Source organism: Lissotriton vulgaris, chromosome 4_1 (genome assembly GCF_964263255.1).
Source record: "Lissotriton vulgaris chromosome 4_1, aLisVul1.2, whole genome shotgun sequence".
Classification (NCBI taxonomy): Eukaryota; Metazoa; Chordata; class Amphibia; order Caudata; family Salamandridae; genus Lissotriton; species Lissotriton vulgaris.
In genome coordinates, this window is record NC_141691.1 from 607,197,641 (window position 1) to 607,221,139 (window position 23,499).

Genomic DNA, 23,499 nt, shown 5'->3' on the forward strand with positions numbered 1-23,499 from the left:
TATATATATATATATATATATATATATATATATATATATATATATATATATATATATATATGTATATATATATATATATATATATGTATATATATATATATATATATATATTTATATATATTTATATATATATATATATATATATATGTATATATGTAAAACACATTTAAACTTTACATAAACACACGGTCACTGAATGATTTCATCAGTGATGTCATTTGAGATGTCATCAGTGATGTCACTGACCATTTCATGAGTGATGTAATATGTGATGTCATCAGCAGTGCATTGCAGGGCGCGAGTTATACTTAGCTCAACTAACTATAAAGGCCGAATTTCTCTGGTTGTGTGCTAATGAAATGTCCAACTAACTATAAAGTCCCTGAAACCTATGGTTTTTTCAGTGAATGTCTAAGGTATTTTAAATGATAATTTCTAATTACAATGTCCCTGACACCTATTGTTTTTGCAGTGAAAAAAAATATATATATGTGTATATGTATATATATGTGAACAAGGCTCGTTCAGAACCGAAACGTTATGGTGACTAGCACGCATTTGAATAAATAAAACTGCACTGGAGTTCAGGTCTGTGTCTGTGTTGTTTGGGGCAGGCGTTACCAGTGGGCTGCCTTGACGATATCACAGAGTTCGAGAATGTATATATATATATATATACGGTTCCACACTTCCTTCGAAGTAGCCGGGACACCAGGACAGCGGTGCGCCCAAGGGTCGAAGGTCACCCTTTCCGTGTATCCAGCAACACAAAGCAACAAGAAATTGCTGGCGCACTCCCCTCCAGACAAAAAACGCTACCACTCCTTTTCCAGTTTGCAAAAGAAAACGGGTTTATTTCTCCATAGTCATACGCATGGTAACACGAGCTGGATGTAAAACCCAACGCGTTTCGACGAAGGACTCGTCTTGATCACGGGTACCACCTATGTCTACGGTAATGCTTTAAATAAAGTATACATGTGCAAAAAACACAGAAAGTAAAAACCAAGAACATAGATGTAGGACTTCACAGTGACGGCTAGTTGCAATCAGCGGCCATCTTAAAGAGGGGTTTACAAACAATAAATCTATAACATTGGTTATTTACACCAAATAAGTACATGTGTCAGACATATTTGTTGCCCAAGAAATCATAGTGTATATTGAATACCATGTTGATTCCTATTACTAAATTCAAAAAATTAATGATCAAAAATATTGTCACAATGTGCATCATAAATGAATATCTTCATGAACATAGGGCTATAATCGTGTGAGGACAAAAATTATTATTATCCCAGAGCAATGAGCAATTAATTACAATATGTATCTACGCAGAATACTGCCTTACTAAATAAATGGATTTATACCTAGCTGGATTGCACTGTCAATTGACCAAACAAAATTGAACAATAAATGAAAAGGAAGATTCAGAAGTCCCAAGTGGGTGAATTAACAACAAAGAAGACAATCCAACTCAAATTTGCGTAATTACTGCGTCAGTTCCATGTTAATCTGTCAATGGTAAGTATTGCTCTGATTTGCGCAAATATATACACACATCCCAAGTGGGGAAAGAGACCGATACTGCCCAATTTAGCACATAGCCTTCAAATTTGTGAGCGTAGCAAAGTTCATCTTAAATAAGGTATCAACTGGTAGTAGATCTTCATAGTATTCTGTCACAGGTTAAATGGTACCTAGGCAAAACAAGAGAAAACCACCTCAGTCATGGTGTTCCAAAAATAGGGATTTCCTAGCCTATGGTTGCAGCAGCCAAAATTAAACAACAAACAATATACAAAAGTGAAAACAGTTTCAAAGTTACGTGATGATTAAAAACACATAGGAGTTAACTTTGCAGGAGATAAAATCAGATAACAGATTAATTGAGGATAAGAAAGCAGAAGAAAGTCATCACTGTAGATTATTCCCCCAAGAACCAGGACAATTCTTCTTCAGAATTCAACCCTACCGGTATTTTAGTGTCTAAATCAATGATGTACTGACTTTCCAGTTGCCGAAGTTTCCGTATACGGTCCTCTCCTCTCTTTAGTGGGGGGATCCGATCCACAACGAAAAACTTTAACAAGTTGCGATTACTCTTATGTAGTTCCTCGAAGTGTCTGGCAATGGGTGATGTTTGATCTTTGTTTTGAATCGCCCTCATGTGCTCTAAAATACGTTTCTTAGCGGGGAACATGGTACTTCCCACGTACTTCTTTGCACATGGGCAGGTCAAAACATAAACACAAAAGTCTGACAGGCATGACAGATGTTTTTTAATAATTCTTTCCCTGTTTTCTACTGGAAAGAAGACCCTTTTGACATTGGTGCTGAATTTGCAAGCCTTACAGGCCATACAAGTGAAGAAACCTTCAATGTCAGATTTTTTGGTTTGCCGAACACCAACATCACTTTTGCTGAGTTTATCTTTCAAAGATCCAGCCTTGCGGTAAGATATGTCCGGGGTATTACTTAAGGCATCATCTAACGTGGGTTCTGTGGCTAGTACTTTCCAATGCTTTCTAAGACTTTTTTGTCCTTGCCATGATTTAGAGTGGTAGGTCGCTACAAATCTGATCTTACTATCAGCATTGTCCACTGGTTTAGCTTTGGGTGTTAGAAGTTCCACCTGACTTAGGGAGCTGGCCTTCTTAAATGCTGCCTGAATAGTATTGGTGTCATAGCCCCTCTCAATGAATCGTTCTGTCATACAGCTACCTTCAGTAAGAAAATCATGTTCAGAGCTGCAATTTCTCCGGGCCCGGAGAAATTCGCCAAATGGTATGCTCCGAATCAGAGATTTCGGGTGGCCACTGTTTGCGTGTAACAAAGTGTTACCAGCAGTTTCTTTCCTATACAGTTTAGTGACAAGTTTCTTATCTACCACATGGACAGTAATATCTAAAAACTCCATCGTGTTGCCACTGATCTTGCCTTCCAGACTGATATTCAATGAATTCTGATTCAGTCTCTGGATAAATTGTTCTGCCACCATGCGAGGGCCCTTCCAAATAATGAACAGGTCATCTATGTATCGCAGCCATAAAATCACATGGCTGCGATACAGAGCCTGGGTGCGTGCAACTTGCTGCTCCCAGCTGGCCATGAAAAGATTGGCAAAGCTGGGAGCAAAGCAAGTTCGCATGGCTGTCCCCTGTCGTTGCCTGAAGTAGCTGTCATTAAAAATAAAAAAATTATTTTCCAGACAGAATGTCATCATCTGAAGCAACATTTCTGTATGCTCCAGAAATGAGATGGATCGACCCTTCAAGAAATAGTGGCATGCTTGAATACCATCAGCGTGTCTAATTGATGTATATAAACTACATACATCTAATGAGATCAGCAGATATCCCTCTTTCCAGTCCACATCTCTGATCTTATTGATAAAGTCTCTGCTATCTCTTAGATAGGACGGAAGTTCCTCCACAAAAGGACACAAAAAATGGTCTATGTATTTGGATGTATTTTCCAATAATGATCCCATGGAGGAGACGATAGGTCTCCCTGGGGGTTCCACTGCATTTTTGTGCAGTTTTGGTAGCAGATATAGAATTGCTATCTGGGGGTTACGATTAAGTAGGAAAGAGTACTCGTTCCATTCTAAAATCCCCTCTGCATGCCAGTTCTTTAACAGATCATAATACAGTTTGTTGGAATTTTCAATTACATCAAGTGTGGTCTTTTCATAGCATTCCATACAGTCTAGTTGACGCATCCCTTCCTCTATGTATTTAACCCTGTCCAAAACCACCACATTCCCCCCTTTATCCGACTGGCGGATAACAATTGAGGGATCATTCTCCAGGGTACGTATCGCTAACCGTTCAGGTTTGCTGAGATTATCATTGGACCATTGTTTCTTCTTGGCTAGTTCTTTCAGATCATTGATTACAAGATTTTCAAAAGTGTCAATACTGCAGAACGGTAGAGTGGGGTTAAAGTTAGATTTAGGTTTGAAAGTGTTAAGAGTACTGAGGTTAGTCTTAAATCCCAAGGACAAAGCATTGATAGTTCCATCATCCAGATCATCGTTTTCCAATTGTTTCAAAACAATTAGAGTGTCAACTTCCCTTATGGTTTCAATTGCTGGCGGCACTGAAGCACTGCTATTAGCAGTCCCTTTGACTTTAAGTTTATGCCATTTGTGCAATCTCAATTTTCTGGTGAATTTAAACAAATCAATGCGTTCTTGGGAGTAACAAAAGTTAGAGGTAGGGCAAAAGGATAGGCCATGTTGCAAAACATTGTATTCCACATTAGATAGAGTGCGAGAAGATAAATTTACCACATTCTTCCGGTTCAAATTCATTTTCCTCGTTTCCTTTGACCCCGTGTTTCCACTCCCATTGGGGTTGCATTTGGCTTGCTTCCAGCCTCCTCTCCTGGTTTCTTTTTTGGTTGAATTACTTCTCCTCCATCGTTGCCTTTTCCTCTTCCTCTTCCGCGATTCGTTCTGCCCTTCCCTCGGCCTCGATCTATCTGCCAATTCTGCTGTTAGGCAGTTTGATTCATCACACGGAATTCCTCCCAAAAATTTGACGGTTTCTGGAGGTTTTGGACTCTCACTGGTGTTGTGCCATCCTCAGAAACATCACTCTCACTTACTTCGCCATCCACTCCGTTCCCTGGTTGTACCATATCTAGATTAGCTTGAATACCTTTCCGTTTTACGTTGTCATATTTGCGGCTAAAGGTAAAGATACGGCCAGCTTGATAATCAATTTTATCGCGTGTAAATTTCCTTTCTTTCTTTGCCACAATATCATCCTCGTGTTTGCAGATACGTTTGTTTATTTCTTCCATTTTTTTACTGAAATTCTCAGCAGTTTCCTCCTTCTCTATTTCCTCCTTGAGATCCGCTATCTGTTTAAGTAGTGTTTGTCTTCTCTCCAGGCATGTTTAATCAATATTGACATCATCCTATTAGAGCAATCCATAAGATTTCCAGCCCACTCTTCAGCCAGTTCGACATCAGGTTCTTCATGTGAGGGGGAAATTAGGATCCGCAAGCCCCTAGGAACACGTTTCTCCTCCTGGTACTTTTCTAATGTTATGGCCTCCCACCATCGGGATACCTCTTTGCGGATCAATTTCTCCAGTTTTTGGTATTTATTCACAATATTGTTGGAGACCTCTGCTTGCTCCGCATTGGTTATCTGCTTGCTTTGTTGCAGAAACATAGACTGTGCCCGGAGTCTCCTGCGTGACTCCATTTCGTCATCCATTATAGCTCGCTATTACAGGTATACCATACCTATTAGCCATGCATTGTAGTTCAATATAGTTCATATATGGCAACAAACCCACAATTTCATTTATTGAAAGTCACTGTATATTTAAATGGTAGCCACTGGGGGTCCCTTGTAACACGTACCGGTTCACTACTCAACCGGAAAGTAGGCAGGGAAAAGTCACACTGTCGTTTGAAAGCGTTTTCCCAAAATGAAATCAAGGGTGCAATGCGTGTGTGTAGCTGTGACGGCAAATTCAATGTTGGCAACTCAAAAATCCGTCACGGTGAAAAGCGGTTTGAAAAATAAAGACTCACCCTCCTGGAACACGAAGCAGTTCATGCGCGTAGCAATCAGCGCTACCTGTTTCTTACAGTTCTCCGTGGTGAGGTGAAGCGGTCCGATTTCAAAGGTCACCAAACTTTTCCGTAAAACGTTTCCGTTGTTTCACACAGCATCACGCTTATAACGCTCGGCAGTGCGGTCGACCGGCTGACAAATCCATACGGTTCCACACTTCCTTCGAAGTAGCCGGGACACCAGGACAGCGGTGCGCCCAAGGGTCGAAGGTCACCCTTTCCGTGTATCCAGCAACACAAAGCAACAAGAAATTGCTGGCGCACTCCCCTCCACGTAAAACGGAAAGGTATTCAAGCTAATCTAGATATGGTACAACCAGGGAACGGAGTGGATGGCGAAGTAAGTGAGAGTGATGTTTCTGAGGATGGCACAACACCAGTGAGAGTCCAAAACCTCCAGAAACCGTCAAATTTTTGGGAGGAATTCCGTGTGATGAATCAAACTGCCCAACAGCAGAATTGGCAGATAGATCGAGGCCGAGGGAAGGGCAGAACGAATCGCGGAAGAGGAAGAGGAAAAGGCAACGATGGAGGAGAAGTAATTCAACCAAAAAAGAAACCAGGAGAGGAGGCTGGAAGCAAGCCAAATGCAACCCCAATGGGAGTGGAAACACGGGGTCAAAGGAAACGAGGAAAATGAATTTGAACCGGAAGAATGTGGTAAATTTATCTTCTCGCACTCTATCTAATGTGGAATACAATGTTTTGCAACATGGCCTATCCTTTTGCCCTACCTCTAACTTTTGTTACTCCCAAGAACGCATTGATTTGTTTAAATTCACCAGAAAATTGAGATTGCACAAATGGCATAAACTTAAAGTCAAAGGGACTGCTAATAGCAGTGCTTCAGTGCCGCCAGCAATTGAAACCATAAGGGAAGTTGACACTCTCATTGTTTTAAAACAATTGGAAAACGATGATCTGGATGATGGAACTATCAATGCTTTGTCCTTGGGATTTAAGACTAACCTCAGTACTCTTAACACTTTCAAACCTAAATCTAACTTTAACCCCACTCTACCGTTCTGCAGTATTGACACTTTTGAAAATCTTGTAATCAATGATCTGAAAAGAACTAGCCAAGAAGAAACAATGGTCCAATGATAATCTCAGCAAACCTGAACGGTTAGCGATACGTACCCTGGAGAATGATCCCTCAATTGTTATCCGCCAGTCGGATAAAAGGGGGGAATGTGGTGGTTTTGGACAGGGTTAAATACATAGAGGAAGGGATGCGTCAACTAGACTGTATGGAATGCTATGAAAAGACCACACTTGATGTAATTGAAAATTCCAACAAACTGTATTATGATCTGTTAAAGAACTGGCATGCAGAGGGGATTTTAGAATGGAACGAGTACTCTTTCCTACTTAATCGTAACCCCCAGATAGCAATTCTATATCTGCTACCAAAACTGCACAAAAATGCAGTGGAACCCCCAGGGAGACCTATCGTCTCCTCCATGGGATCATTATTGGAAAATACATCCAAATACATAGACCATTTTTTGCGTCCTTTTGTGGAGGAACTTCCGTCCTATCTAAGAGATAGCAGAGACTTTATCAATAAGATCAGAGATGTGGACTGGAAAGAGGGATATCTGCTGATCTCATTAGATGTATGTAGTTTATATACATCAATTAGACACGCAGATGGTATTCAAGCATGCCACTATTTCTTGAAGGGTCGATCCATCTCATTTCTGGAGCATACAGAAATGTTGCTTCAGATGATGACATTCTGTCTGGAAAATAATTTTTTTATTTTTAATGACAGCTACTTCAGGCAACGTTAGGGGACAGCCATGGGAACTTGCTTTGCTCCCAGCTTTGCCAATCTTTTCATGGCCAGCTGGGAGCAGCAAGTTGCAAGCACCCAGGCTCTGTATCGCAGCCATGTGATTTTATGGCTGCGATACATAGATGACCTGTTCATTATTTGGAATGGCCCTCGCATGGTGGCAGAACAATTTATCCAGAGACTGAATCAGAATTCATTGAATATCAGTCTGGAAGGCAAGATCAGTGACAACACGATGGAGTTTTTAGATCTTACTGTCCATGTGGTAGATAAGAAACTTGTCACTAAACTGTATAGGAAAGAAACTGCTGGTAACACTTTGTTACACGCAAACAGTGGCCACCCGAAATCTCTGATTCGGAGCATACCATTTGGCGAATTTCTCCGGGCCCGGAGAAATTGCAGCTCTGAACATGATTTTCTTACTGAAGGTAGCTGTATGACAGAACGATTCATTGAGAGGGGCTATGACACCAATACTATTCAGGCAGCATTTAAGAAGGCCAGCTCCCTAAGTCAGGCGGAACTTCTAACACCCAAAGCTAAACCAGTGGACAATGCTGATAGTAAGATCAGATTTGTAGCGACCTACCACTCTAAATCATGGCAAGTACAAAAAAGTCTTGGAAAGCATTGGAAAGTACTAGCCACAGAACCCACATTAGATGATGCCTTAAGTAATACCCCAGACATATCTTACCGCAAGGCTGGATCTTTGAAAGATAAACTCAGCAAAAGTGATGTTGGTGTTCGGCAAACCAAAAAATCTGACATTGAAGGTTTCTTCACTTGTATGGCCTGTAAGGCTTGCAAATTCAGCACCAATGTCAAAAGGGTCTTCTTTCCAGTAGAAAACAGGGAAAGAATTATTAAAAAACATCTGTCATGCCTGTCAGACTTTTGTGTTTATGTTTTGACCTGCCCATGTGCAAAGAAGTACGTGGGAAGTACCATGTTCCCCGCTAAGAAACGTATTTTAGAGCACATGAGGGCGATTCAAAACAAAGATCAAACATCACCCATTGCCAGACACTTCGAGGAACTACATAAGAGTAATCGCAACTTGTTAAAGTTTTTCGTTGTGGATCGGATCCCCCCACTAAAGAGAGGAGGGGACCGTATACGGAAACTTCGGCAACTGGAAAGTCAGTACATCATTGATTTAGACACTAAAATACCGGTAGGGTTGAATTCTGAAGAAGAATTGTCCTGGTTCTTGGGGGAATAATCTACAGTGATGACTTTCTTCTGCTTTCTTATCCTCGATTAATCTGTTATCTGATTTTATCTCCTGCAAAGTTAACTCCTATGTGTTTTTAATCTTCACGTAACTTTGAAACTGTTTTCACTTTTGTATATTGTTTGTTGTTTAATTTTGGCTGCTGCAACCATAGGCTAGGAAATCCCTATTTTTGGAACACCATGACTGAGGTGGTTTTCTCATGTTTTGCCTAGGTACCATTTAACCTGTGACAGAATACTATGAAGATCTACTACCAGTTGATACCTTATTTAAGATGAACTTTGCTACGCTCACGAATTTGAAGGCTATGTGCTAAATTGGGCAGTATCGGTCTCTTTCCCCACTTGGGATGTGTGTATATATTTGCGCAAATCAGAGCAATACTTACCATTGACAGATTAACATGGAACTGACGCAGTAATTACGCAAATTTGAGTTGGATTGTCTTCTTTGTTGTTAATTCACCCACTTGGGACTTCTGAATCTTCCTTTTCATTTATTGTTCAATTTTGTTTGGTCAATTGACAGTGCAATCCAGCTTGGTATAAATCCATTTATTTAGTAAGGCAGTATTCTGCGTAGATACATATTGTAATTAATTGCTCATTGCTCTGGGATAATAATAATTTTTGTCCTCACACGATTATAGCCCTATGTTCATGAAGATATTCATTTATGATGCACATTGTGACAATATTTTTGATCATTAATTTTTTGAATTTAGTAATAGGAATCAACATGGTATTCAATATACACTATGATTTCTTGGGCAACAAATATTTCTGACACATCTACTTATTTGGTGTAAATAACCAATGTTATAGATTTATTGTTTGTAAACCCCTCTTTAAGATGGCCGCTGATTGCAACTAGCCGTCACTGTGAAGTCCTACATCTATGTTCTTGGTTTTTACTTTCTGTGTTTTTTGCACATGTATACTTTATTTAAAGTATTACCGTAGACATAGGTGGTACACATGATCAAGACGAGTCCTTCGTCGAAACGCGTTGGGTTTTACATCCAGCTCGTGTTACCATGCGTATGACTATGGAGAAATAAACCCGTTTTCTTTTGCAAACTGGAAAAGGAGTGGTAGCGTTTTTTGTCTGGAGGGGAGTGCGCCAGCAATTTCTTGTTGCCTTGTGTTGCTGGATATATATATATCTATATATATATATATATATATATATATATATATATATATATATATATATATATATATATATATATCTATATATATATATATATATATATATATATATATATATATATAATAAAAAGAAAGACAGTAAATATATATAACAGTTTTAGCTCATTGCATTAATGCACTTGTTTTCTCTATTATTCCACTCTTCACGTACCCTAAGATCAGGAGAATTTAGCCTCTCTTCTAATGGTTAATTCAGTTGTGCTTCATACATGAGAGTTCACAAAACTATGACGATTAAGTATTGGTCTGTATTTCTTACAATTCTTTCAAAGGAAGTCTCTTAAATTGAAGGGAACAATGGTGTAAATGCCTCTCTGTGCATTTGTAGTAAAAAATCCAGAATTGCTGACCCCAAACCTTCTTACTCACAATGCGGTGCTTCTTCTCTCTTCAGGCCTTCAAAGAAAAGGAATGTTAGCCCGTGAAGGGGAGATAAATGGGCACCAACTCTATGATGCTCAGAGGATTGTGCTGAAATGAGACACTAGTTTTGAGGCAAACAAAAAGGAAGGGGGATTTGAGTAGAGTCCATGCTGTGGAGAATGGTGGCCATATTTGAATGTCTCTTTAAGCTGCTCCTCCATAACCTTTTCCAGTGGTTCACAACATGCCACCTTTGGAAACACGATTTACAAAAGGGGGTGGTGATGAACAGAGTGTCTGAATTGAGCAGACCACTCTTACCCAGTCCAAAGATCAGGGCTTGATCCATCACCGTTATTTATCTCACTGCCCCATCCCAGCTCAGAACCTGGCTATATGCAAATCAGTCTGTCCCTGGCCCAGTGCATCATGGGAACAGGGCAGACTAAACTACCAAGCCAATTCTTTACCAGAAAGGAGACAAGCTACCGGGGACCGGTTTCTGGCATTTCAGCCTCTTCGGCCCGGCTTGCTTGAATCCTGATGGAGCAGTGAGAAAGGGACTCATGTCTGAGTATACCCTGCCACACCTATAGTGGCCAAAATCGATTTACAAAAGGGGGTGGTGATGAACAGAGTGTCTGAATTGAGCAGACCACTCTTACCCAGTCCAAAGATCAGGGCTTGATCCATCACCGTTATTTATCTCACTGCCCCATCCCAGCTCAGAACCTGGCTATATGCAAATCAGTCTGTCCCTGGCCCAGTGCATCATGGGAACAGGGCAGACTAAACTACCAAGCCAATTCTTTACCAGAAAGGAGACAAGCTACCGGGGACCGGTTTCTGGCATTTCAGCCTCTTCGGCCCGGCTTGCTTGAATCCTGATGGAGCAGTGAGAAAGGGACTCATGTCTGAGTATACCCTGCCACACCTATAGTGGCCAAAATCGATTTACAAAAGGGGGTGGTGATGAACAGAGTGTCTGAATTGAGCAGACCACTCTTACCCAGTCCAAAGATCAGGGCTTGATCCATCACCGTTATTTATCTCACTGCCCCATCCCAGCTCAGAACCTGTCCTCACACGATTATAGCCCTATGTTCATGAAGATATTCATTTATGATGCACATTGTGACAATATTTTTGATCATTAATTTTTTGAATTTAGTAATAGGAATCAACATGGTATTCAATATACACTATGATTTCTTGGGCAACAAATATTTCTGACACATCTACTTATTTGGTGTAAATAACCAATGTTATAGATTTATTGTTTGTAAACCCCTCTTTAAGATGGCCGCTGATTGCAACTAGCCGTCACTGTGAAGTCCTACATCTATGTTCTTGGTTTTTACTTTCTGTGTTTTTTGCACATGTATACTTTATTTAAAGCATTACCGTAGACATAGGTGGTACCCATGATCAAGACGAGTCCTTCGTCGAAACGCGTTGGGTTTTACATCCAGCTCGTGTTACCATGCGTATGACTATGGAGAAATAAACCCGTTTTCTTTTGCAAACTGGAAAAGGAGTGGTAGCGTTTTTTGTCTGGAGGGGAGTGCGCCAGCAATTTCTTGTTGCCTTGTGTTGCTGGATATATATATATCTATATATATATATATCTATATATATATAGATATATATATCTATATATATATATATATATATATATATATATATATATATATATATATATATATATATATAATAAAAAGAAAGACAGTAAATATATATAACAGTTTTAGCTCATTGCATTAATGCACTTGTTTTCTCTATTATTCCACTCTTCACGTACCCTAAGATCAGGAGAATTTAGCCTCTCTTCTAATGGTTAATTCAGTTGTGCTTCATACATGAGAGTTCACAAAACTATGACGATTAAGTATTGGTCTGTATTTCTTACAATTCTTTCAAAGGAAGTCTCTTAAATTGAAGGGAACAATGGTGTAAATGCCTCTCTGTGCATTTGTAGTAAAAAATCCAGAATTGCTGACCCCAAACCTTCTTACTCACAATGCGGTGCTTCTTCTCTCTTCAGGCCTTCAAAGAAAAGGAATGTTAGCCCGTGAAGGGGAGATAAATGGGCACCAACTCTATGATGCTCAGAGGATTGTGCTGAAATGAGACACTAGTTTTGAGGCAAACAAAAAGGAAGGGGGATTTGAGTAGAGTCCATGCTGTGGAGAATGGTGGCCATATTTGAATGTCTCTTTAAGCTGCTCCTCCATAACCTTTTCCAGTGGTTCACAACATGCCACCTTTGGAAACACTACATAGACAATATCCTAATGATTTTGAATGGAGGTAACACATCTATGAGCGAGTTTCTAACATGAATCAACACATGCGACCCCAATTTAAAGTTTACGCACACACAAACAATAAAGAGCCCATAACCTTTCTGGACGTTACAATATATGCTGAAAAAGGAAAATTAGGCAAAAGGACATACCAAAAACCTACAGACAAAAACACAGTGTTGAAATTTGACAACTTCCACCTGAGAGCCTTTCAAGAAAATGTACCCTATGGACAATATCTCAGATTGAGTGGGAATTGTTAAAAGAACTGACTTTATTACCCAAGCAAGAGAACTAAAAGGAAAACTGGGGGAGTGCAGGTATCTTGGGAGATTCATAAAAAAAAACTATGAGAGAAAGCAACAAAAATAGAGATGATCTCTTAGAACAGATCAACAAAACTGAGAACACAATTACACTAACTTGTGTGACAACTTTTAACCTCATCTCCAAAGAAGACAAAACAATCATGAACAAAAATTGGCACATCTTAGTGTCAGGCTAACCTAAAATGTGAAAAAACACTCCTCTCCTTTATGAAGCCAAGCTTAAAAGACACACTGGTAAGAACCAGACCCCGGAATCCCAAGCCTGAGGATGTAAGAACTACTGTAAGAAGCTCATGAGGTCTACCAGGAGTGACAAGCCACCATCCTCTGCGGAAACTGCAGTGTCTGTCATTTAATCAGAACAACGAAAGCCTTGAACTCAGAACCAGGCAAGACAGGGACACCATGCAGTCATATCAATTGCAATTCAACAAGTGTGGTCTACCTAATCACGCACTCCTGAAGATTATGCTATGTGGAGAAGACTGCGAGAAAAATTAAGATCATGAACACAGGAGCAACATAAGGTGCAGACGAAGCACAACAAAAATGATGGATCATTACATCAACCAAGGACATACTCCCAATGGCATGACCTGGATAGTAATAGAACAATTACACACTGGAGAAAACTTTGAAACCCACCTCTTTGAAAGGGAACAGCGCTGGATTTACTGGATGTCCACACATAAGACAGGCCTAAACAACACCATTCCTTGGAACAACAACATGTAATACTGGATTCAACCAAAAAGAAGAGAGAAAGGGGAACATTGTTTTGATCAACTCTGTCTACCAGAAAAAAGACGGAGGAATGTCATCACAGAAACAATAAGCAAAAGAATGGCAAATATTGGAGCACAATATTACACGGAGGAAGGAGTATACCTACTGTCCTCATGTCCTCCAAACAAAAAACCTGTCAATACGACTTGAAAATGAGAATGCCCTCACAACATAACTTTGAACACAAGTAACACCAGTAATACTGTGCAAGGTTGCAGGGAGGAATGAATACACCTATTGTCCCCTTTCCCCTATAAACAGACCCGATACACATAGCTGCCCTTAGATTGTCCCCACATCAAAACAGAGAACACAGGTGATGCTGTAAACTAACTCGAGGGCACCAATGAATTTAGTCCATCTCTAGGATGTCTGCAAGTTATGGAAAATTATCTAGAGCACAAGGGAAGCCAAAAAGTTACGAGGGCACGATCAATGAGAGGTCAAAAGGTTTTCATGACACTGACAGATAGTGGCATAAATATTAGGGTACGAATAGATGGGTTCCAAAACCTAGTTAGACCACATGTTTATTGTTTCCAGTTCACAAATGAGCCTTCCAATCCTATAATTACTTGCCCTATTTTTGCAATGAATACTTAGTTTCTAATACAAATAGGGGTAGGGATAGTCCAGGAGACATACAAAAAAGAAGGAATGAGCCGTATACACACAGAACTTTACGCAGCTGCATCCAGTTGCCTTGGCAACAAGGAAGAACTACATTGACCAAACACCGGGTGTTTCTCCAGAGTGTCCACCTTGCAGCGACGGTGTATGTAGGACCCACAAATGAACAGGGGACAGTCCCCGCCCCTCCAGGAAGCACTGTTGAGTGCCGGTCACGCAGCTCTGCACCAAAAGCGGGAAAATGAAATCAAAGACACTATGTAACCGTGCAGCCCGACAGAGTCCTCCATTTTGGGGCTGCAAAGATCACAAAAGGTGTAACTGAAGGTGAGGCACTATGAGGAAGTAAATACAAATGGGGGGAGCCTGATTTGGTGGGTTGGATGTTTATACCTCGGAGCCTGAATATATTTTCCTCTGGGGATCTCTCTAAATGTTTCTTCCCACCTGTTACAGAGTGTGACCACAGGGCCCACCCCTGAGCAGTATCCCAGGGTGCAAGACAGCATACAATATAGTGTCAGTAGTTGTGATTTCCTAACAGCAACAGGTGACTACCATGTACAAGCCCGATCACAATTGTAATATTCTAACTGCATGCATAACAGTGATATGTAATTACGCTGATGTTAATACCAGCGATACAGGGTGCAAATAAGTGTCTGCGGCATGTGTTTTCCTTTGGAAAAAAGAAAAGAACACTTTCCTTTGAAAAAAATGAAAGAAAGAGCACTGCATGCAGGGATTTGTTTACTTTTTACCTTGTACACACAATAAGAGAGATGAGGATTATATTAACATATTACAACTAGGGCTCCGGCCCATTTAATGCGCACAACACCGTGCACCTCATTATTTTCCAACAACCCGGATGGTTTGCACAATGCCCTTTTGGGATCCAAAGTGAACCATTGGGCCATTACAGCCCAGGCATATATATACTTCATACAAATTAGATATACAAAATATGCATTTAAAACGTGATCCTTGATTTCTTGATCCATTCCGCCAGCCCAGAATAGGGGCACATTAATTATGAATGCGAGTGGGCTGCTCGAAATATGGTTTCATCACATTGTTGGATGTACGATTTATACAAAGGATGTGTATCTAAAATTAGAGGTTTCAGTGATTAAAGCATTCAACTGACTCCACAATATAGGAATATTACGACCTATATGTCTAACATCATTTATTTTACAGTATATGATAATAGAGGTATTGTTATTGGATTCTCAGGGGTCTTGCAATTAAATACTACAGACACCCCTTAACTGCATGCCTTAGCAGAATGTGGTACAAAAGGGGGTGGTAATGGACGGAGCATCTGAACCAATCAAACACTCACACCCAGTCAAAAGATCTGGGTTTAATCCATCACCGTTCTTTAGCCCACTCTGCCACCCCAGTTCAGACATGGCCATATACAAATCAGTCTGACCCTGTGCCTCATGGGAACAGTCCAGCCCGAACTGCCAAGCCATGTCTTCCCTGGACCGAAAACAAGCTTCCGAATGTGAGCACTCTGAGCCTGGTCCTGAAGAAGCCACATTGATGTCGATGGGCTACTGAAGGTGACTGAATCATGTAGGCCACACCCAGGATGACCACACCCAGGATAAAAGGGACTAACTAACTATTCCACATATATCCACTGCTCACTTTTAATATTGACAATGATCCCATAAATAAAAACACTACCAGAAATAGAGAATCTCAAGCCAAAGTTAATCATCACTTCACATAGACACAGATACATTCATCTGGTCATTCAAAATAACCAGCTCCGCTGTAATCAGGCATTGCACCACACCCTGGAAGCAGCGTGGGAACTCAGTGATGGAGCATGTTACCCACTAGGTAGGTGAATGGGGGTACTTTTAAAACACTCTGTGGGTTCCACGTCTCTATAACTTTATTAGAGTTTGGAGGAGTAGGCATACACGACTGAGATGAAAATAGGGAGGAAATCTGTTCTAATTTTCTTTTTCTGTGATAGACACTGCTGGTATTTTAGACTCTGCTCACTAGGAAGCCACTACCTGGCTTCTCAGTGCATGTGTTTCCGTTATGGTATATAAGTTGATTGAATTCAGTTTCTCAGTTGCAGACTGGCTGGTTTCCCTGTCCAAGATTGCATAGGGGTCTGCAGTGGAGGAAAGTGGAAATAAATAGCACCCTTCATAGAAGGCTCTGTTGCAGATAATAATGGAATGTCCTTCAGTAAATCCTCGAAGCAATGGGAATTGCTGGGATTTGAGATTCAGAAAGATATATTTTCAGCCTGTTCTCCATCGAAGCCTCAAATCAGATGTGACCAAACCATTTTAGGTATGGCCAGTCTTGGAATTCAATGGCAGGAAACCAATGTAAAATGCCTAAAATAAGAGAAGCCCAGTTTTTGAATGTTACTTATGCAAACATTGTAAAGGTTTGAACTGACCACCGCGATAGCGAGGACTTTATTGTAATGGAGAGACTGTCATAGATTGCTGGTGAGGGGAATTACAATAGGACATTTCTTCCCCACCTCTGCTAGGTGCTATTTATATTGGTGTTTCAGCGAGAAGGATGAGAATGGATTGGACTAGAGAGAGGACTGCAGTTGATGCAAGTCATTTGCTTGAGAACCTCGAAAAAACACACAGACCTTCTGAAGTGGTGTTGAAGGTTTTGTGGGGCTGGATAGTTACTGAGACCAGACTGGAACACAGCTGGAGGTCTGAGAAGGCAGACAGACCCATGCAGGTTTGTGTAGTGCAGGACTTTGGAGCAGATTGAAAATGCTTGTACATTGCATGGGAGTGTGGCCCACTCTGACCAAGTCTTGTGTGTTTTATTCGACAAACTTTCCAGTGTCCGGAATGATCCCCCCATTTTCTGAACCGCACAACCATCAAAGAGCAGTTGTAACTGATCTGACTCTGGACTTCATAAAGATTTGTTTTGTAACTGGAAAGTTAGTGACAAAGCTGCCTTGCACTCGCCATGCATTGGTATCTGGAAAGAGAACCCTTCAGAGGACTATGGAGTCAACAGAAAGGACTGAACTTAGAGATGAGAAGGACAGGAGGGTCTACTGTCTACTGGTTTACGTAGACTCGGAAAGACCAGAGAGACTCTGTGCACCTTGAAGTCACAAGCCAGAGACACCTCCAAAGGGACTCTGTCGAGTTTGGAAACTGGTAACTGTACCTGCATAAGACAACTGACTCTCATCCCGCTCCCTGTGGCTTGACTGAAGACTAGAGGCAGCCAAGATCTGGGAGTCATGCTGCATGACTAGAGGAAGAAAAAGCCATCAGGAATCACTTGTGAGTACTGGGCAGAAACTTTCATAGTCATAGTCTGTCCATGCAAAATGGAGGAGCTGTGTAGAATGGAACTGTAGAACAAGCTCTAATGTTTTAGTGACTGATCCAATGTTATACGGTTCCTTCAAATATAGTAGGACTATGTATTAAACCAACATGAACTTCATAGTATAGAGACTTAGTCCACATCTGCCATCCATGAGTGTTGGTAGGTTGCGGGCCAGGTCACAGTACGACACCCAACCCCTAAGCCAACCATGGTAACAGTTGTTGTTGGCAACCTCAAACATGACACTCTGATTCCCAAGGAATCAGTGGAAACAGATCTTACCCTTTCATTTGGTCACTCTTGCATGTCCAAGGCAAACACAAGAAAGATACAACAATGCATTTTGAAACATTTATTGAAATTATCGTATTGTGGTATAAAAAGCATGAGCTGCAATTATTAGAAAGATGAGGAATGTTACAGTAATTAGCATTGTTAGAATGGTAAACAATATTAACAATTCAACCATGTTAATTGTTGCTAATGTTTGCGTATTGCTATCTGTATCTTACACAATACTAAGGAGAGCATAGTGGGAGCACCATTCTGCCAGATCCAGATCATTGGGATAACCTAACCCCAAACCTTGGTCTTAAGTGTCAGGTAGCCAGTCGCTGTGTGCAGGTTATCTTCCTTAACAGGATGGAGGTCAGAGTCAGTAGGGCTGCTTCTCAGCCACAGTCTGCAGCGGTTACGTGATATTTTCCAGAATGGAAATGCTCCTCTCAAGGTGCTTTAACACAAAAGTCACTTACATAATCAAACACTGTTCTATCAACTGTGGTAGAAGAAGTGAGCAACTAATTTGGTTTTGTCTAGCTAAAATGAAGTGTCTCCTGATGAGCACAGAGAAAAAGAAAAACAGCATCATTGTGTTCTTCACTACGACCCTGGAAATAACTGCACAGTCTACAGGTCATCAGTGCCTATTGCAAATACACATACAGCACATTCACATCTTTGTAGAAAAAAGTGGCACAGGCACCACAAGAATGAGATGCCAACCTAAGGAGGTGAATCTAAAATAGAGAACACATGTGAGCCATGCCACACAAGTTTTTGTCATTCTGGCCCTATTTTAATCATGAAATCCTTTTTGATTTTACTGAAATGGTCTGGGAGCTTTACTGAGTGGTTTCTCAATACAAGTGTTATGCTGGTACTGTGAACCCTTAATACATTTTCTGAAGTTGCCTTCTGTCTAGGTCCGCGCTACTAAGGGGAAGTTGAGCGTTTCTTAGAAAAACAGTGTTTGTCTAACTAAGTCCGAGTTTTGTACAGTGGTGGTACAGTTTGCTCTACTGGACAACCTGGCTTCCAAACATGTTCTATAGATGTCCAGAATTATAGTTACATCTGGTAACTCCTCTTTTATACTGTGGGCTAACTTTTACCAGGGCCTCTGTTAAAATGACAAGCCTTCAGACAGCATCTGATGTGCCCCTGACTTTATTGCGAGTACTCTCTTCTGCCATATTTGTCACCATAATATATCCTTCTTTAAATGCTTTTTAAACACCTAGACAGGATCTTAACGGTTCATCTGTAGTTCTATAACAACAGGGTGCAGCACTCAGTTGAGTGCCATACTTACAAACCAGTTTGCTCAGCCTGGTCTCTCTCTCTCTCTGTTTGCCTCTCTCTCACACACATAAACACACACAGAAACACACGAACAAGCATGTATGTGCACACACACACACAAGGATTTCAGGCAACCCAGCTTTATATTACATAATGACATCAAAGGCACACTCCTGCCTTGACTGGTTCTAGAATGGTCTCTGATAAAAGTAAACACATTATCATTTGTATTCACTGTACCTAAAACGTAGCCTTATAGCTATTCGGATGGGTGACTGGCGTTTTTTGCAAGATCTGTCTTCCTGGCGACGCACGGTGGAAGACCCAACATGTAGAGGGTGTGGTAAAACGGCTGAAACCCTGTTGCACGTTGTCTGCCTTTGCCCACTTTTTAATTCTCAACGCAGGTGTAAACTAAAAGCTGAATGGAACAGGTTGGGTGCCCGGACCTGTAGGCAAGCCATTATTGTGGCTTTAAACCCTGAAAATACAGTCCTAAATATAAGACTAGCAAACTTCATCCAGCAAGCATACCGCAATCTTAAGATAAAGAGGTCCCATTAAGCTTCCCTCTTATCCTTTTTAACCACTTAACTCACCTCATAACATACCCCAACTTCTAAGGAGGACAAAACGGAAAGAGCATGCGCAGTATCCCTAAACATATTGGGCTGTTTTTATATGCATGATACTACTGACTGCGAGAGTAACATAAAAGGGGCGAAGAGTTTTGTACATCATGTGTTAACCAACCTTCCTTTGGTTCACTACATATGTGTGTTTTTAAATCCTACTTTTAAATGTTATGGAACAAGGAGGCTTAAGATGTGGATGATCTCTATTTTTATTATGACTGTTAATTACTGATCGCCTTTCTGTATTTATTTTAATATTTGTTACATAACGTGAACACTGTATTTCTCTTTTAAAGATATCTGTGTTATTTCTAAATAAAGACTATTATTATTATTACATTATCATTTGCATAAAATATAATGATTCCTAAATTAAATACATAACACAGGATATATACAATCACACCAAGACCAAAAACAACAGCACAACGTATACTGATGTATTCTCACTTCTGCTGAGTAGTTTCCAAGTCCTGAAATGCACCGTTCCTAATCAGAACTAAAAACTTGAAAAGTCTTCATAGGACTGTAAGTCACCAAAGAGCTCTCATGAAATCTTGGAGGTCCAAATTTCTTCCTTGTCTGCGCAGTGTTAATTTTCAGATTGCAGTCCGTGTTTTTTTTTTTAATCTCTTTGAAACTGTCCCTGCATAGGTTGGGAGGTGTCTTCTGTTATCACTGGCCTGGTAGGTAGGTCGATGAGTGCCTATTGAATTCTGCTGCGTGCTGTGACGAGTATTGACAGTAGCATAGTCTGATTAACAAATAAACGTGATGTTCCTGTGGCAATAAACTCTTGTAAATATGCCCCAACGTTTCTCAAACTACTGAACATTTTTTTTCAGGCTTTCAAAACAGATACAAGAGAAAATGTGTACTTTTGTCATTCTGGCCATGCAAAAGACTCTGCGGTGGGTGGGGTGGGTGGCAAGTTGCAGAGGGAAATAGCATGGTGCACTTGCAGTTATACATTCATTCATAACAGTCCACATCATCATACATTACTCCAACTCAGCGCTGTGTGTAATATGTACATATGCATATATATATATATATATATATATATATATATATATATATATATATATATATATATATATATATATATATATATATATATATATATATATATATATATATATGTCTTTTCTTCTTGATTCTTAGGACATTGGGCAGGGCGTTTTTTAAAATATTTGTGCACGGTCTATTTATAGCGCACTCTCTCTCTCTTGCTTATAAAACGGTTCAAAAAAGTAAGTTTAAAACAAGGTTTTTCAGTTGGTTGAAGTTTGTTCTGAAAAGTATTTTTCCAGGTGTGTTATGTCCTCTCCGCCAACCATATTCTTAGTCTGAAGAATAAACTAATCTAACTTTTGCTTTGAATACAAGCGTGTCCTTCATTCTTACTGTGACTGCCCATTTTTGGGTAAAATGGACTCTGTTCATCAGAGACGTTGTAAGTAAGACAGTACTCCTGCAGTCAGTCATTTCATTGAGTAAAAAATAACTAACTGTTTACCTTCAGCTCAACCCCGGATTGTGATTTGGATATGATATTGCCTCGAAAACTATGCCACCCTAGGACGGTTTAGATGTGATATTTTGTTGAGTTACATCAAGGACTGTGGTTTCACAACCGTTTGTGGGGTCCTGAGTAGGACAACCTACAAGCCAACATGAGCTCACAAACCAATTCGGTTTTACTTCCCGAATCGTCTTCCTCCACGTGACTTGCTTGGTCTACTTGAGCAACATTAAAACCAATCAGGAAGTGTTGTAAGGCACGGAAAGTCAGATAAAGTAGAAGTAAAGTTATACAATCAGCTCACACAAACATTAACACGCATATGCTATCCAGCGGGCCCTCCACCACCACGTTCAGCGTTAAAGGTGGCCATATCCTTTCTGCTTATGAGACAGAATCTGACTGACCGAGTCCTAGTAATGAGCATAGTTGAACCTGCTTCAACAGGTTTTCAAAAACCACAGGCAGTTAACATTTCCAAAGACCTTTAGCAGTTAGGAACTGGTGCAAACTCTTAAAGTCAGTAGAGTCAACTGTTGATTTCTTTAAAAGAAGTGAAGTCTGCCCAGAATGTATGGATGAACTATTATTAAGATGTTACAAAGTACAGTTCAGAGCAGATGTAGAGATGAATGGCATCGTGAATAGAATTTTTGTGAAGGTGTTACCCGATGTAGGGACATCAGATCTGAACATAGGCATTTCACTGCAGTTTTACAGAAATGGAGAGTCAAGGTGAGCAACAGGGTCCCTTGATGGAGCCACATGAGAAGTCAGCAGAGTTTTTGGATTCAATGTATTATTTACATAAATATCATTATGAATCTTGCAGGGTGTTTTTGTGAATTAAAAGGAAAATATATATTACAAAAACACAGTTTGATTGGAATTAGTTTCATGCAAAATACGAACAAAAATGCTTTACTACTTGTTAGAGACAAACCCCCAGATTCATTAAAGTCCTGTTTTGCGAGTCCTTAATAGCGAATTTTAAGGATTCGCTATTAAAGACTCGCAAAACGGGATGTATGTAGAAATCGCAATAATTTTAGCGATTTCTACAGCTTCCTTATTTGCGATTCGCTAATTGCGAATCGCAAATAAGGATTATCTTTCCCATTCATTCCTATGGGCCTAATGGCCCATAGGAATGAATGGGGAGTCATTCCTTATTTGCGATTAGCAATTAGCGAATCGCAAATAAGGAAGCAATTCCAAGGGTGCCAGGGTGTCCAAAGGACACCCTGTTGCACCCCTGAAATGGTAATGTCCACTGGTGTTGCGCACACTCATGTCCCAAGGACATGTGTGCGTGTAAAATACAACTTAGAAAAATGCACTAAAGTGCATTTTTCTAAGTTTTTGCTATTTACCACGTAGTTAGACTTCGCGGTAAATAGCGGCCCCAGATAGCGATTTCGTAATTTTAAAATGGTTCATGAATTGCATTTATGGAATCTCAAATTGAGATTCCTTAAATGCAATTAATCGCAATTTAGCGATTTCAAGATTTGCGATTTTTGCATTTGGGATGATGCATCCCAAATGCAAAAATAGCGCTCGCAAAGGGCCAGATTCTCAGAATCTGACCCTTTGCGAGCCGATTCACGTTTGATGAATCTGGATGAAAGAAAGCAAGGAGGTTGGCAGCTGGTGAAATCACCTTTGATGTCATTGATATTTCACTGCTGTGATAAGTCTGTTGTGAGTCATTCTAAGGTGCTGCTGAGAAAGAGCAATTCAAATCAAACAAATATTTTGTGTGAAAGAGCATTCCAATTCTAGGATGAAAACGAAGTCTATAGATTCATCAAAATGCCAGTCAGAGTAGAAGTGACACCACCCTTTGGCCCTAAGATGGCATCAGTGGAAATCGCATTGCCTTACCTTTGATCCTGATTCCACAAATGGAATGGCGTCAGCTGATCATGCAAAAGGCATTTAGAGAAAGTTTCTTCCTTAAAGGTTTATTTTTTGCAAATTATTAAAAAGGCCCTTTCAAGCATTTGTTGGTAATTTCCTTGAGTGGACAGATAGATATGAGGTCTCACCATTCATTTGGTCTGCGCTCTACCCTGGTCATTAGATCCAGGGGCCTCTGGTAAATTAGCGCATATGCAGAAG

The 23,499-nt window shown here is 40.3% G+C and overlaps 1 protein-coding gene across 3 annotated transcripts in view; it reads left to right on the forward strand.

Annotated features, from left to right (window-relative positions):
* Positions 1–23,499, forward strand: part of GPR141 (G protein-coupled receptor 141) — a 193,834-nt gene that overhangs the window by 71,354 nt on the left and 98,981 nt on the right. Inside the window, exon 1 of one of the 3 annotated variants that reach the window (XM_086964840.1) lies at positions 21,714–21,740. The exons of the other annotated variants lie outside the window; for them this stretch is intronic. The gene's annotated coding sequence lies outside the window, so the exon portion shown is untranslated. Of the gene's footprint in view, positions 1–21,713; positions 21,741–23,499 lie in introns of those variants that run through there. 3 annotated transcript variants of the gene reach the window in all.